Here is an 11,995-nt window from a genome sequence, read left to right as displayed (position 1 = left end):
AAAAATAAGTTCTCATTTCCAGTGCTTGAGCAATCGTGACAACTTTAAATGTCTTTAGGACTATTGTTTCCAAGGTGATGAACTTACTTAGAACTGCTGACTTCTTCAACCGCCTAGGCAAACACTTCAGTCCTGAATCTGACCCGTTCATCATAAGTTTCCAATTTCGATTCAGAAAACTTGTTTATTTCATTCCATATCATATTAATGTGAGTTTGAATCGGATTGGTCGGTCCGCGCTCTTCAATCAACTTGCCCTTAACTTTGGAGTCAGTTAGGGCGTGAGAAATGCTTAGTCCTGAGGTGGTGGCATCAACCTTCTCTTGAATCACCACACTTTTTTATCAATCAACTGGTAAAACAGTTGGTTTGTTGATAGTGATGGTGGGTTTCAATCTTTCACCAGATTCAGTGATGATCTTATTTGGAGGATCAGCTGCTTTCTTCAACTGAGTCTCTTCAGCTGACTTTGCAACTGGAATTGACTGAATAGATATTGCAGTGATTGGTGCCTCAGCTCCAGTAGGCTTCAGTCTATCAGTTAGAATGACTTCAAAAAAACTGATTTGGGCTTTTGAAATCGTGGCTTCTTCACAATATTCGGAGATGGTGTTTTCTCCTATTCGCTTTAACTGACAATTAGTTTTCTCTTGGTTGTCAGTTTATTGGCCATGTCCTTGGTCCTGGCTTTCTTCACCAATTTGGGAACTACCTACTTCCCAATTTCTTGCTTCAGTTTGGTGAATTTATCAGGTGAAATGTCCAGCTTGGTCTTTGGTGGCTGAAAATTTTTGGTGTTGAAGACCTTGAACTTAGATGACTTTTCAGGTGAGTCATCAATGAGGCCTGGTTTTTTCAGCAAATAGCTGAGCTACAGAGCGAAGCCATTGTATAGCTTGGAAGATTGAACCATGTTCTTCAAGATATTGAAAATAATGGTTCACTAGTTCAATCTTATGCCTTTCATGATCACAGTCATTATTTGAAATTTTTCCAATGTGAGGGCAACGAATGACCCTGCCTTGGCGAAGACGCTCTTAGCAACAATGTCAGCCAGCAGTTGGATCTCTGGCTTCAGTTCTTTCTTATGATCCGATACTTTAATCTTCTTCCCATCAGCAGACAACAGAATCTACATTTCTTCAATATCTGCTAGTTTAATCTCAGAAAAATGAGACAAAACTTCAGTTGGGAGTTGGAAAAGGGTGCTGAAGTAATCCTCATCCATAGTCAGCATCTGGTTGTTGAATGTAGATAAGATTTTTCCGTCGACAGAGATAGTGCTGTTGGCAAACATTTCTTGCACTTCCATTGCGTAAATCTCCTGGTTTTCCATCCCAAGAAATTTCTTCAATCCAGCAGCTTCGAGTTTCAGAAAAACAATTTGAACTGCTTCATCTTGCACCGATAGGACAAACTCAATGTCAATATCCACATCGTTAAGAATGAAGGCTGGTGTTTGGCTTGCCATATGCTTGAGTTAAATTTGTGCAAAGAAAAATGTTTGGAAAGTTTGAATGCTTTGAGTGAACAAAAGCTTAGAGAAAATGAAATGTCGTGAAGAAGAACTGAATAAGGGCGGCACATTTACTTACGTTGGTGACTGTTCAAATTTTTAGACATGTGTCAGTCCAAGATTAATTTGAATAAAAGAAACATGTGTGTACGTGCTGTGTAACTGTAAAAAGTCGATTGGACTACGTGGGGCCACGTTGTCAATCACTATACAAAGAATGATAATTAATGACATAACTTTGACAGTCACAACATTTAATGTGGAATTTTATCGATAATCAGTTCACCAACGTGATACGATCAGTTAATTCAATAACTGAGTGACCAGTTGAGAACTAATTCAGTTCAATTTGAGACCAACTGATAATTGCCTTATCAGTTTTAAAAATCATTATTGCCCCTAAATAAATGCATAAAATAAAATAGAGTTAGAGAATCTCATCCTCGATAATCTAAATGTAGATGGTTGACTGAAGTCTCTTCATATTCTTCAGTTCGTTTCTTCAGTTGGTTTGAACCTGTCTATAAATAAGATCAGAGTCATTAGATACAAAATAGTTTAGCAGACAATATTAATCAAGAGAAAATGGAAAAAGGAAGCACTTCCAATCAGCCCAACCTTGCAGAGAGGCTGTCATTCGTAGAAGTTTGGAAGAAGGATATCGAAGACTTTGTCTTCGCGAAAACCATGTCTACCTGGACGAATATTCAAGAGCTGCAATCTCTTCAAAGAGATAGACTAGTTGCTTCAAATGAAAAAAAGGCAACTGATATCAAATATAAGCGGCATCTCTCCGTCATTCATACTTCAGATCTTGCCACCGATGAAGGTCTCTACTACTTGATGCCCATCAAGGAGTATAGAATTTTATCAATAAAATTGATATTTTTGTTTATTGTTGTTCATTGATTTATTGCTTTATTATTCTGCAATCAAACTCTTAATAACTGAACAACAATAATATTTTCAACTGATAATAACTGAATAACAATAATATATTCAAACTGAATAATATTAAGACAAATCAATAAAGCCAAGAATGTTGCGAAAGTAAGAAAACTGAGTTTCGAGAAGTGGCTTGGTGAAGATGTCAGCTTCTTGTTGTTCAGTTGATATGTACTCCAGTCTGATTTCCTTCTTTAGCGCATGATCTCTGATGAAGTGATGTCTGACATCAATATGTTTGGTCCTTGAATGAAGAACTAGATTGTATGTAATCACAATGATACTAGTATTATTACAGAAGATTGGTGATTCTTCTGCAATGACTCCATAGTCTTTCAGTTGTTTCTAAATCCAGATAAGTTGGGCACAACATCTTCCAACAGCTAGGTATTATGCTTCAATTGTGGAAGTTGCTATGGATGTTTGCCTCTTGCTGAACCATGAGATAAGTGTGTCTCCTAGAAACTGACATGATCTACTGGTGCTTTTTTTTTACATCTTGCATAATCTGCATCTGAATATCCAACTAAATTAAAAGATGAGTCCTTAGCATACCATAATCCCACATTTTGTGTGCCTTTAAGATATTTTAAAATTTGTTTGGCAGCTGAATATGCGATTGTTTAGGATCAGCTTGAAATCTAGCATACATGCAAACAACAAATACAATATCAGGACGGCTAGCAATTAAGTAAATAAAGAACCTATTAAACCTCTGTGAAGTGCCGTCTCAACTGATATTCCCCATTTATCTTTATCTAATTTAATCGATGAACTCATGAGAGTATTTGCAGCTGAATATGTTTCCATGCCAAATTTCTTAAGCATTTCCTTCGTATATTTTGTTTGACTGATAAATGTACCTGTTTCCAGTTGCTTCACTTGCAGACCAAGAAAGAACGTCAGTTCCCCCATCATGCTCATTTCAAATTTATCATGCATTAAATTGGCAAACTTCTCGCATAATTTGGGATTAGTATGACCCAAAAATAATATCATCAACATAAATTTGCACAAGTAAATTATGATATTTCTTTGAAAATTTGAATAGAGTTTTATCCACTGTTTCAACAGTAAAATCATTATCAGTTAGCAATTTTGATAAAGTCTCATACCAAGCTCTGGGAGCTTGTTTAAGACAATACAAAGCTTTGTTCAAGTGATAAACATGATCATGAAAAGAGCGGTTTACAAAATCTGGTGGTTGTTCAATGTACACTTCTTCCTGCAACTGACCATTCAGGAATACACTCTTGACATCCATCTGATATACTTTGAAGTCTATGAAAGAGGCGTAGGCGATAAATATTCCGATTGCTTCCAGTTAGGATCAGCTAGAGCTTCATCAATTTCAGCAACTGGTTCAGTTTGTAACTGAATGTCTCTTTTAGTTTCAGTTGCTGCGATTTCAATTGGCATTTGAATATCATCGTTAGGAACTGGTTCTACCAACTGATTGTAAGGAACAATTTCTTGTTCAACTGTTTGAATCACTACTTCTTGTTCTGGTGCTTGAAGGATACTTCGATTGATGTGAATTTCTTCTTCACTATCATCCTCCAAACCGATTTCTATAAAGAGATCATTTAGCTCAACTGGATCAGTTGGTTAATCAGTTAGTGCATATTCATCAAATACGACATGAATTGATTCCTCTACATTCAAAGTACATTTATTAAACACTCTATAAGCTTTATTAACTGATGAATAACTCAGAAATATTTCTTCTGGAGATTTAGCATCAAAAGTTTTCAAATGATTTTTGCCATTATCGTGAATAAAACATCTGCAACCAAATACTTTGAAGTAGGACACCACACTTTTCTGTCCATTCCAGATCTCATACGGTGTTTTCAAATGATTTTTATTAATCATCGATTTGTTTTGAGTATAGAACACAGTGTTTACTGCTTCTGTCCAAAATCTTTGAGATATACCAGAATCAGCAAGCATCGTTCTTGAAATGTCTGCTCATTTTAAAATTCTACTAAACTTTTTTTTAAAATGCAATGAACGAAACCATTCCTACATAAATCCATAAAATTCGGAACATGAATTTTTTGAAATCATCCCACGGCTGAATAAATTAAATACCGTTAAAATTATGAAAAGAGCAACCAACCTAAACAATTTTTCATTTAAAAATATAAAACTTCAAGCATATTAGAATCTGAAAAAACCCTCAACAAAATAAAAACATCAACCACTTAAAAATCTGTTTAAACTTGTTCCCATAAAATCATATTCCTGCGGAAGAATACAAGGTCCTCGGATTAACGTACACCACAAGCTCAGCCCGTTCAGTCATCATCACCTCCAGTATCCTCAACGAAAAGCTCACCTCCATCACTCACACCTAGTGAGTCTAAAGACTCAGCACACCTGTAACGTTATAACGAGTACATATACATAACAAGCAATAGTGAAAAATACTGTACTCAACATACATTTCATGATCTTAAAAGCGTAAACGTAACCATATCGTAAAAGCATGCATGTCAAAACAATTCATCATATCATCATATACTTATACATTTACTTTAATTGAATTCAGTTCATTAGTTGTGACTTTCGTATCAGCTCTATCGTATCACCTCTATTTGATGGATCCATCTACGTATAACCGTGGTACCCGTTGACTGTCAGACCTCAGCGACAGTATTATCCATCCACTGGGCCTAGGCCTCATCATCATCATATACATATATCGTAAGTCACAACCAATTCACATCCTTCAAAAACATCATCATTTTCATCACTTATCAAAATCATGCATATACGTAATTTTTCATAAAATCAAACATGCAACCTTTTTTTTAATTTCATAAAAAGTCATATACGTGGTACATAAAGATTTAAAAACATGATAAATTTGCGCCCAGGGCGCTGCCAGGACTAAAATCTCGACTCGGGTGCAAAATGACCATTTTGCCCCTAGAAACCCGAAATGACCATTTTACCCTTGGACCTCTAAATTTCGACCCGAAGCTTACCAAAATCCTTAAAATATCCCAAAACATATTTATAAGCATTTCTTAGACGTAAAATCGAGCCCGTTTCAAAACTTAAATGATTCGTTTTAAAACTTGGACTGGGGTCTCGGTTTTAACCTGAATCAACCCGCAACATAACCAAATTTCTTTTTACATATCTCGGTTTTTGTTACTTTACAATTTATTTTTAATGACAAAGTAGTAAATTTAAAAAAACTTCATTTTTTTGTATTCTATTGAAGTAATTAATAGAAAACGACTTCACAATTATTGAGTTGTGGTGAAGTAAATTCTTTCTTTAATTTCGATACAATTTTAATATGAAGAGTTATTTTATATTTTATTACTTCATCATTTAATTTAGTGTTGAAGTAAATAATTATATTTTATTGCTACACAATTTTAATTTAACGAAGTAATTCTTGTTCACTATTACACTAATTTAATAAAGTAGTGAAGTAAAAACATAATTTTCATTTTATCAAAATAATTTAATTAATATACATACACACATATATAACTTAAAATACAATCATTTGATTAATAAATTATCCATCTAAAAATAATGAAAATCCACGAATACACAAGTATATATATATATATATATACTTCACTAAATATAAATTTTAAATTTTTTTTAAGTTTTTACTTCATCAAAACTACTCTGTCGAAATAAAATGTCACAGAAAATTAGAAGTGAAGCCAATGTTTTTTAAATTGTTAAGTAAAAAATAATATTTTACTTCGCCGATGTTATTACCGAAGTTGATTGGTATATACTACTTCATTATTAACAATCGTCGAAGTAACTAGTAGCGAAGTAAAAACCAAAAATTCTACTAGTGTCTTGTTATCCTGATATTTTGCACATATTCATGCATGACATCATTGTGTTTCTATTTCATATATCGTGGTTTCTTGATGTCTCGTACTGAGGTTTTTCACCCCCGAGATTTGTGTGTGTACATGACAGGTGGTACAAGTGGTTCGACCTCAGGTGCTCGAGAACAAGAATCAGGAAGAACCATAACTCCTTGAGAGTTGGCTCAGTTGTATTTAGGTATTGCATAGTGTTGTCGTCTCCGATACTATATGTATATATTTGGAGTATGATATTATGCTATTTTCGAGCCTTGTCGGTTCTATGATATTTTTGTTTTGTATATGCCCTGATTGTACCTGATTGGTACTTGTTTATGTTAGTTGTGTTATTGATACCATATTTTGTTTATTTTGAGTATTTAATTTCTGTAATGTCTTATTAATGGGAAAGTCATACCAAAATTTGTATAGGGCAAATTTTTAACTAACTTTTCTTTTATTTACTTATTAATTATGATTGCATGTTAATTGATCATGATTATGATAACAAGCCCTCACACTAGATGTTTTAACATACAATAAAAGATATGCTTAGAAATAAGTAAAGAATTGATGAAGACACGTATGATATTATATGGACACATACAAAGACGAGTAATAGAGGATCCAGTTAGGGATGCGACCATGAATAATATTAGTATTAATAGACGAATAGGGAAACAAAAACAGCTTGGATTCTAACGATTAAGCATAATTTGAATTATCCAAGTATAGATGATGATATAATAGGAGATATAGTACAATAAAGTGAGAAGATTCATGTAGTCGATCCCAGTCACTGTGATGAAAGCTTGTATGTGGTTATTGTCTACTAAACATTATGCTTCACTTGCTTTTTTTGCCAAACTAGAAATTTGCACCTGAGCCATCAAAGATATATAACACATGTCTTAAATATATAAAACATGTTTAAGATTTTTGTACAGAAAAATTCGTTTGTTAAAGTAATGCATATTTTTGTTAGTCTTCATCCTCGATCTTAACTATAAGACGAATATTTTTTTTTCTTGCTTGGCGTCCCTTTTTAATTCTCTTGTTGTAATGGCATATTGTCTCATCATCTCTGATTTCTGTTGAGTTCTTTTTCTTTATTGTGATATAAATTTTCCATTTTCTATTGGAGAGGTGTATAATTTGCATGAGAGTTATCGGTATCTTGTTCTTGTGCACTACTACTCGGCCGAAGCTTTCACGTACTTTTTCTGGTGTTAGTGTTCAAATGATTCGTTGGTTTTTCAAAAGCTTTCACAACTATTGTGAAAATATCATTTTGTGTATCGAGTGACTTATCCAATCAAACAAATTGGTGAATATCCATTGTGTTGTCAGTGTTAACGAAACTTTTGTTTTTGTCTTGCCAGATAAAAGAAATCTACTATTTTCAGATGTTTTTTATACCACATCAACTTGGAATAACTTTTTGACCTCCAAATTGATGCAATTTAAGCAAGCTAATCCATTTGTCGTCTTCACGGTCGTTTTGAAACATTGATCACATGCGTCATACCATGGAGTCGATTTTGTAATATCTCGGAAATTTGAAAGTCCACGTAAACCACATGCATGCAAGTTATTAAATTTCTTTTGTATTTTATTATATTGTTTTAAAGTATTAAATGCATGTTTATTTTATTACTTTGTGTTTTAAGTCATGGTTTATTTAAAGTTCATGCATTAAGAATTTAAGTTGCATTTCGTGCTCGAACGAGGAACGGAGACCGGGAAATTATCAGGAAAATTATTTTAATTACATGTTTAATTTTTATTTATTAATATTAGGTGTTTTAAGTGTATTTTTCAATAATTGGGTTTTGTTGGATATTTTTACCCGCCTGAGCATATTTTTAATCGGTACGTAAATTTTATCGAATCGAAGGACTTTTTGAGGGCTCGGGCAATATTTTCAAAAACGTACCTAAATGAAATATTTTTCGGGAGGGTGTTTGGACCATTAAGGACCATTTGCACCTTAATTGCTATTTATATATTACACTAACCTACCTAATAAATCAGCCGACCAACCCCCTTCTCAGCAACTCATTCACCTAAGATTTCAGCAGCCCCATTGCTGCAACTTCTCGGCCAAGGGTGTTCTTCCAAAAGAAAATTCTCTGACGCTTCCCCGATGCTCGTTTCTCCGACGTTCTTGCGTAAAATGCATCAAGGCACGTTTGTATCTCATTTTCTCTTCACTCACACTATATATATATACTGAAATACACGATTATGCATGTTCATCTTTCGATCTTGCTTGTGGTTACGTTTTGTGAAAGGTTTGACATGAAAAATTCGAATTTTCTTGCATGAATATCACGTTTCTTTGTGTTGTGCAAGGGGCTGCCTGTTTTTGTGTTTCTAAGGGCTGTACATGATGGTGAGAGGGTCGATCGGTTTTGTTGTTGTTGAAGTGTGTCACAAAACCCGTAACCCTCGGTTATTTAAAAATCTAAGACTTATTGGTTAGTTTTCTGGAAATGTGTTCAACATATGATTTGTAGCACCCTCTGTTATCTTCGATTTGATAGAAAATTCGTAATTTTCAGATAAAAAACGAGGGAGATATGATTTTTATCGTAAAGTCACTCAAGCTGTGGACTTTCTGTGTCTCAAAACCCGTCACCCTCTGTTATTTCAAATTCTTTGACTTATTGTTTGGTTTTCTGGAAATGTGTTCAACATATGATTTGTATCACTCTCTGATATCTTCGATTCAATAGCAAATTCATAATTTTCTGATACGAAACAAGGGAGATATGATTTTTATCGTAAAGTCGCTCAAGTTGTGGAATTTATGTGTCTCAAAACCCGTCACCCTCTATTATTTCAAATTGTGCGACTTATTGGTTGGTTTTCTGGAAATTTGTTCAACACATGATTTGTAGCAATCTGTGTTATCTTCGATTCGAAAGCAAATTCGTAATTTTATGATAAGAAACGAGGGAGATATAATTTTTATCGTAAAATTGCTCAAGCTGTGAAAATTGTGTGCATATGCTGGATATTTCCAGCAAACTTTGGGCTTGTTTCGTGGGTCATAAGTGGTCTAGAATGGGTTTTTTTATAGGCTGATCATCTAGGTTTAAGTCATATTTCAAGTTGGGAAAAATTTGGTTAAGTTTCATGTTGATTCGGGTTAAAAACGGGACCCCAATTTAAGTTTTAAAACGAATCGTTTAAGTTTTGAAACTGGCTTGAGTTTACGTCTAAGAAATACTTTTTAATATGTTTTGGGATGTCTTAAGGTGTTTGGTAAGCTTCAGGTCGCAATGTTGAGGTCCAGTGGTAAAACAGTCATTTTGGGTTTCCAGAGGAAAAATGGTCATTTTACACCCGAGTCGAGAATTTTGTCATGGCAGCGCCCCGAGCACAAATTTATCATGCTTTAAAATTTTTATGCATCATGAATATGATTTTTATGAAATTATGAAAATACGTTGCATGCTTGATTTTAAAGAAAATTTACGTATATGCATGATTTTGATAAGTGATGAAAATGATGATAATTTTGAAGGATGAGAGTTGGTTGTGACTGACGATGCATATGTATACGATGACATGAGATATGATGAGCTGAGGCCAAGGCTGAGTGGACGGATAATGTTGTCGCTGATGTCCCCGTCGTCCGGTACCGTGGTTACACGTAGATGGATCCATCGAATAGAGCTGATACGATATAGCTGATACGAAAGTTACAACTAATGAACTGAATTCAATTAAAAAGAAAATGTATACGTATATGATGACACGAGGAGTTATGCTTCGACATGTTTGAGCTTATACGACACGTTTATGTTCATGCTTTTAAGTTCACGATGTATCTGTTGATTATGGTATTTTTCATTGTTGTGTGCCATGTATATGTACTAGTTATTTCTGGTACAGGTGTGTTGAGTCTTTAGACTCACTAGGCATGTGTGATGCAAGTGAGCTTGATGGTGAAGGGACTGGAGGTGCCGAACTCTGAGTAGGCAGACCTGGTGCGGTGACACGACCCGAGGACCGCATATTTTCCGCATTATTATTTATGGTGTTTTAGAGGAGATGAACATTTTCATACGTTGATGAATTTAAGATTTTTATTCGTTTATGTTTGGTCATTTTTAAACTGCACTATTTTTACTGTCAAATAATTACGATTATTTTAAATGTTATTTCGAAAATGTGAGCTTTAAAAAAATGTCCTCACTTTTAAAATAGTAGACTTCACAGTTGGTATCAGAGCAAGGGTCCAGTATAGGGTTGTGTCACCGTCATCTTCTGCAGCTCAGTCTTCAAGCCTCAAGTCTGTAAGTTTAAATGTTTTGAAAGTTTTATGATATCACCTGCATGTTTACATGATATACGTTTTATAGTACATGTTTATCTGTCGTTATGTTTTGAGATTAGATGCTTTAAAATTTTTATGCATGTTACGACATGAAATGAGAAATTATATGATTTTCATGCATGCTGGTTTTGTCGTGGAATTGGACATGAATATGAATTCGAATATTGGGCGTTAAGAGGGGTTGAAAATAATTTTACTATATTAATTTTTGGGTTAGTAGTATCGATGTTCTACTTATGGGTCATAAGTTAATATTGAAAAGTATGAATGCTTTTGTGACTTGTAGATTTTCTAAGAAAATAGTGATGGTTCGTGGTTACTAGTTGAGTTAATTTTCGAGAAATTCATATAAGGAATAATGATTCGAAGGCTGCGACAATCTTTAGAAGTATAAAAATATATAACTTGGGATTTTAAGTATTGATGGAAATTTAAGATTTGGTTACGGGAATTGAGTTTGGGATTAATAAGCTTAAAATTATTGAACTTTATGTTACGAAGAACCTATAGAAGAGAATTGAGAATACCAAGAACTCATGGGTAATTGTGAAATTTTTGTAATTAAGAACTAAATGGATAATTTTCGAGAAAATTAGGAATTAATTTTGCAATTTGTTAAGAAATTTGGGGATTGATTTAGCAATAAGTGAGAAATGAATAGTTTAAGTGATCGAAATTTTTGATGATTTAGGCTCGAAGAGATATTTAGAACCTTGAAATATTTGGGTTATAATGTTATAAGGAATGGTAATCAAGAACATTGTAGGATGAATCGATGTTGGGCTCGAAAATCTAAGCGTTAGTAGAATAATATTGTGACAAATTAAGAACTTAAAGTGATAACAATTTAATGTAAAGTTGACCAATTGGTTAAGTTATATAATAAGACATTAAGTTGACATGTTTTTGAGAACTTAAGTTTGATGTATTATAAGTTTTAGTAATGATCTTAACAGTTAAGATTGTACTTTTTTTTAGAGTTAATATTTTCTAGAAAGTTGGGTATGACTGATGGTTAGGTTCTTTGATAGACGCATGTAAGAAGTGAGGTAGACACCTTGTCTCGAGGAATTTTTGAAAGACATTAAGAAATTTGCGAATGAGTGGATATGGGTGTCGGAATTAGGTTGTCTAGGACGATTTGGGTTGCGTAAACTTGAATTTCAAGTTTATGAAATAGGTGTTCATACAGAAAACTTTGGGTGAAATAAAAACAAAAGAGAATTAGTTTTGTTCTACATAGGTTATCAATGGACGAATATTAAGGTTTTTATCGAGTAAAAAATATAAAATCTTGACATGGGGATTCTAGAACTCTATGGGTTATAAGTG

This window comes from Primulina tabacum, chromosome 8 (assembly GCF_025594145.1).
Source record: "Primulina tabacum isolate GXHZ01 chromosome 8, ASM2559414v2, whole genome shotgun sequence".
NCBI classification, from domain to species: Eukaryota; Viridiplantae; Streptophyta; class Magnoliopsida; order Lamiales; family Gesneriaceae; genus Primulina; species Primulina tabacum.
This window is presented reverse-complemented; position numbering follows the sequence as displayed.